Genomic DNA, 6,231 nt, shown 5'->3' on the forward strand with positions numbered 1-6,231 from the left:
CAGAAAGCAGCCCACCTTGGGTTTTATACCTCAGGATGACGGGATGTGCTGGGCTGAAGTGTTGAAGACATCCTGTTCTCCTAGGGGACTGAAACAGAGCCAAGGCTGTTCCAGCCAGTCCCTTGCTACCTCAAGATGTTGCATTCCCAGCACATACTATGACCAATTTTGAGAACCATAAGCAAGAAAGTGGGGAGAGCTGGATCAGTCCAAGATCACTTAGAAAACTATCTTGCAATCACCACTTACAACTGAAGTTGATTTAATTTACTTCTTTGTAAAAGTAGATCCACTTTTTTCCTGATGGTATTTGTAAATCTTATTACAGACTCCCATGATTTTGAATAACATTAATATTAGTAGCCCATTTGGCAAATTCTATTAGTCATTAAAATTGTGGACTTTCCTGACACTATTCCTATAGACACCACCAATACCTGAATTTTCATTATATTCCTTAGAATGTATTGGTCATATTTTCCTCCTTTTAATATTTTACATCTAAGTGAACCAACTTTGCCTAGCCAACCTCATTTACTTTCCCGAATTCTAGAACTTAGCAAATGAGTTCATTTTCATTTGCTTCACATGTCCATGTTATTGATCATGCTCTGTTTAACTACTAGTGAGTTTCTATTCATAACTCAGTGATTAGCTCATGTATTATCTTCCTCACTAACTGTCAAAGAAGAATTATTCACTCCATTTATAGTCTTGTACAGTTTTTTTATATGGTAAGTTGGATGCAGTGCTTCCCCTGTTGCATTATAAACTCTGAGAGCAAGGACCTCATCTTATTCAGCTCTGTATTTTGAGCATCTATTACACTGGAGGTGAAGATACACAAGTGTTTGTTAGAAATGAATAGATGCACCTTTTGCGGCCATCACTAAAGCAAGAGCAGCCAAAATGAAGTTCAATCCCTTTGTGACTTCCGACCGAAGCAAGAACCGCAAAAGTCATTTCAAAGCACCTTCCTACATTCGCAAGAAGATTATGTCTTCCACACTTTCCAAAGAGCTGAGACAAAGGTATAATGTGCGATCCATGCCATCCGAAAGAATGATGAAGTTCAGGTTGTATGAGGACACTATAAAGGTCAGAAAATTGGCAAAGCAGTCCAGGTTTACAGGAAGAAATATGTCACCTACATTGAATGGGTGCAGCGGGAAAAGGCTAATGGCTTAGCTGTCCATGTAGGCATTCACCCCAGCAAGGTGGTTATCACTAGGCTAAAACTGGACAAAGACTGCAAAAAGATTCTTTTTTTAAAAAAATTATTATACTTTAACTTCTGGGATACATGTGTAGAATGTGCAGGTTTGTTACATAGGTATACATGTGCTATGGTGGTTTGCTGCACCCATCAACCCATCATCTACATTAGGTATTTCTCCTAATGCTATCCCTCCCCTAACCCCCAACCCCCTGACAGACCCCAGTGTGTGATGTTCCCCTCCCTGTGTCCCACAAAAAGATTCTTGAGCAGAAAGCCAAATCTCGCCAAGTAGGAAAGGAGAAGGGCAAATACAAGTCAGAAACAATTAAAAAGATGCAGGAACAAAGTAATCTTATATACAAGCTTTGATTAAAACTTGAAATAAAATAAAGAAAGAAATGAATAGATGCTCTACCCTGAAGCCAGTTAAGAACCAGGTAATTACTGATATGGAAGAACACATGGTTTGGAGACTTCTTAATGTTACCACCTTATTGAGAGGTAGTGTGAAGGATCAGGACTGTTTCCCAGGATTTATTCTGAACTTGATGCATATGCATTTCAGCTTATGCTGATCTACTCTGTTAGACTCCTGTCCTAGTCCAACATTGCAGTGTTTCCTTTTCCCCATGGGAATCAAGGATATAGAGTTGTGGAAGAGAATGTACCAATCAAATACAAAGGCTCTAAATTCTGGCCAGGATCTGACACAGAGTGTATTATGAATAAATATTTGACAGTTTAATTATATTCCCATAGGGTTGTCAAGCTGTCTAATAGTCCTTGATATATGACAAGCAGAAGAGCAAAATAACACAGAGAGACATTTGAATGCTATCTGAGTCATACTTTCTTCCAAACTGCTACTAAATAATCAATTTTTAAAATACTAGTTTTATAAAAGAAGAACAAGAAAATACCTTTCTCCTGTGAATCAATAATATAAATAGCATTTGTGATTTTTCATTTCTAAACTGAGCTCAGATTCTATTGACCACTAGTAAAACACTCCTTGTAGGTAATAAACTCATTGGCTAAACTTGTAAACCAAGTTAAAGCTAAACAATTAGTTGATTACCTTCTACTCGTGTTTTACTAGTGGCCAATAGAGTCTGAATTCCATTTGGAATTTAAAAATCACATCCATTTATCCTAAAATTGTTGCAGTTCAAAACCAATACATGTGTCCAATGCACCAGTCACCTGACACAGAAGACATTTTGAAGCACATTTATGGAAAAACAAAGAATGAGGAGAAGAAGAGAGACATTGTGAAGAACAAAACTGTTCCATTGTCATTTTGTTTTCTTTTGAAATGTTGCTTTCTTTTAAATATTATTTTAAGTTCCAGGACATATGTTCAGGACATTCAGGTTTGTTACATAGGTAAACATGTGCCATGGTGGTTTGTTGCATCTAACAACCCATCACCTAGGTATTAAGTCCTGCATACATTAGCTATTTATCCTGATGCTCTCTCTGCCCCCACCCCCGACCCACAGCATGCCCAAGTTTGTGTTGTTCACCTTTCTGTGTCAATGTGTTCTCATTGTTCAGCTCCCACTTATAAGTGAGAGCATGCAGTATTTGGTTTTCTGTTCCTGCATTAGTTTATTGAGTATAATGGCTTCTAGCTCCATCCATGTCCTTGCACAGGACATGATCTCATTCTTTTTCATGACTGTACAGTATTCCATGACTTACATGTACTACATTTTCTTTGTCCAGTCTATCATTGATGGGCATTTGGGTTGATTCCATGGCTTTGCTATTGTGAATAGTGCCACAATGAACATACGTGCATGTGTCTTTATAGTAGAATGATTTATATTCCTTTGGGTATATACCCAGTAATGGGATTGCTGGGTCAAATGGTAATTTTGGTTCTAGGTGCAAAGAACAAAACTTTTAATGGGAGAAAAGATAGAAACATGAGATTGGTATCTGGAGTTGATCTATTATTGTATCAATCTACTAATGAATGAGCTTGTTTTTAGTAAACTTATTATATGTGACTTTTACTAATCCTTCCCCTGAAGCAACGAAACATCTTGCTTTACTAGGTCCAATAAGCAGCTCTCTGAGTTCAGCAGTTGACCTCATTTTAGCATTCACTTAAAATTTGTATTCTTCTTTATTTTGTTCTCTTTAAATTTTATAGACTTCACTGACATGAGCCAGCAGAGATTTCATTCACAGATTTCTTTGTGTGTCCTCAGTGCAGAACGTGGAAGGAACTTGACAAGCTAACCAGGAGGTGTGTAGTCACCCTAGACTGAGTAAAGAAGACATGACACGAACTCAGCAAGCCAATGATGGTGAGACACTTCTACTGCTTCAGGAGGGAGCTCAGAATTCAATTAGAGATGCCAGAAATAGCTTTCTACTACAACTAAAGTACTGAGTGGGAAACTACTTGTCTCGACACACGAGTGAAGGTCTTGCTATTCCTTTGTGTCATGGATAGAACAGAAAAAAAGAGAATATGGAGCAATGAAAAGGTAAATGTGCAAAAATTTCCTCAAGGAACAATATTTAGTTTTCTACACTTGATAATGAGTGTCAAGATATATAGAAAGCAAAATTAAAAAGAAATATAAGGAATTTTCTTAAGAACAGTTAAGAAGAAAGAGGTTAACTAAACCAAGCAAAGCATTGAGTGAGGACAAAAAGTGAAACAGATTTGCTGCTGTCACTGCTACCATATACCACAGACTCTCCAAAAAGAAAAAAAAAATGATATGGTTCAGTCTTTCATAATGCAAACCACAGTCCTGGCAAAGGAGCAAGATATAGCAGTGCTGGGAAAACTTCAGTAATTTGCACAACTAAATCAACAGCTATGAACACATCTGCTAAACTCACAGTACATAAAACTGTCTTTTTTTTTTTTTTTTATTCTGAGAAAAGCATGTCTCCAGTAGATAGAGAGAGCAACAAAATAACAACTCATTAAATTTGATTAAAACAGTAGTAATAACATCAGCAGCTATCATGTGTTCACTTCTTTCTACCTGGAAGGTGCTATGCCAATCCCTTTATGTATATTTTCTTATTAATCCTCAAATTCCTCTACACATCAGGCACTGTTAAATGTATTTTACAGATGGAGAAATCAAGCCTCAAAAAATTTGAGCAATTTAGGTAAATTTACACAGAGTGTTAGAACCAGGCTATGATCCCAGGTCTGCCTGATTTCAAGTTTGTGATCTTTACCATTAGGCTGTATTGCACAAGGAGACAAAGTGCTTAATGATGTAAAATCAGAAGAAACATTTGAAAGAAAGTGGCAAAACTATTCTAGAATTTCTTCTGGCCAAGGAACACAATTATGAGTATGCCCTACTGTATTAGTCTGTTTTGACATTGCCGAGTGAAGACATACCTGAGACTGGGCAATTTACAAAAGAGAGAGAGGTTTAATTGACTTACAGTTCAATGTGGCTGGAGAGGCCTCACAATCACGGCAGAAGGCAAGGAGGATCAAGTCACGTCTTACATGGTTGACAGCAGGCAAAGAGAGAGAGCTTGTGCAGGGAAACTCTCCCTTAAAAAACCATCAGATCTCATGAGACTTATTCACTATCATGAGAACAGCAGAGGAAAAGCCTACTCCAATGATTTAATTACCTCCTACCAGGTCCCATCCACAACATGTGGGAGTTCAAGATAAGATTTGGGTGTGTACACAGCCAAACTATATCATTGATAACACAGAAGGGCAAATTTGCTGGATGAAGCTGGATGAAGACAGGCAAAACCATCCAATAATCACGGTTTTAACTTAAAACTGATATTATCCTATATCCTAACTTAAAGGTATAATGCACTGTCAACAGTAGAAATAAACATAGGTTCTAACAGCACAGGCCCATGTCAAGTAAACAGTTATGTATCCACAATTTCAAATTTCATATAACATAGTAGATATATATTATGGGTACCTACACAGCATGCATCTTACCCCCCTTTTTTCCCAAGGCTTTATTGACAATCAGTTTGGTTAGAATTAACCATCCCCAGTTCCAAAAATTGCCTGTAACTGGAATAAATTAATCAGATAAATTCCATTATCATTGCCTCAGTGATTCACCTATGGCAGAGCATGTGACCCAAGTTAGTCCAATCAAGGTGTACTAGTCTGTTCTCATGCTACTATAAAGAAATTCCTGAGATGGGGTAAATTTTAAAGAAAGGAGGTTTAACTGGCTCACAGTTTTGCAGGCTGTACAGGTAGCATGTCTGTGGGGGCCTCAGGAAACTTCCAATCATAGTGGAAGGTGATTGGAAGCAGGGGAAGCAGGCATGTCTTATGTTTCAGGAGCAGAAGGAAGAGAGAGAAGAGGGAGGTGCTACACATTTTTAAACAACCAGATCTAGTGAGAATTCACTCACGGTCATGAGAATAGCAAAGGGGAAATCTGCCCTCATGACCCAGTCATCTCTCACCAGGACCCTTCTCCAACATTGAGGATTACAATTCCACATGAGGTTTGGGTGGGGAGACAAATTCAAATTATATCACAAGGTAAAGCCAAGGATTTGTGTTTGGAGATTTGAAGGGAGAGAAGAGTTCTTTCATTGGACAGTCCAGTGAAGGACAATGAAATCTTGAGCACTAACAGACATTTTGCTACCATAAGGGATGCCAACCTGTGATGGTTAATATTGAGTGTCAACTTGATTGGATTGAAGGATGCAAAGTATTGTCCCTGGGTGTGTCTGTGAGGGTGTTGCCAAAGGAGACCAACATTTGAGTCAGTGGACTCTGAAACACAGAGCCACCCTCAATTTGGGTGGGCACCATCTTATAAGCTGCCAACATGGCTAGAATAAAACAGGCAGGAGAAGTTAGAAGACGCAGACTTGCTGAGTCTTCTGGCCTTCCTCTATTTCCTATGCTGGATGCTTCCTGCCCTCAAACATAGGATTCCAAGTTGCTCTGCTTTTGGACTCTTGGACTTACACCAGTGGTTTGCAAGGGGATGTGGGACCTTCAGCCACAGACTGAA

The 6,231-nt window shown here is 38.5% G+C and overlaps 1 pseudogene; it reads left to right on the top strand.

Moving 5' to 3' along the window:
• The first annotated feature begins 909 nt into the window (after positions 1–909).
• On the top strand, positions 910–3,469 carry LOC104659004 (annotated as a pseudogene).
• The last annotated feature ends 2,762 nt before the right edge of the window (positions 3,470–6,231 follow it).

Source organism: Rhinopithecus roxellana, chromosome 6 (genome assembly GCF_007565055.1).
Source record: "Rhinopithecus roxellana isolate Shanxi Qingling chromosome 6, ASM756505v1, whole genome shotgun sequence".
Lineage (NCBI taxonomy): Eukaryota > Metazoa > Chordata > Mammalia > Primates > Cercopithecidae > Rhinopithecus > Rhinopithecus roxellana.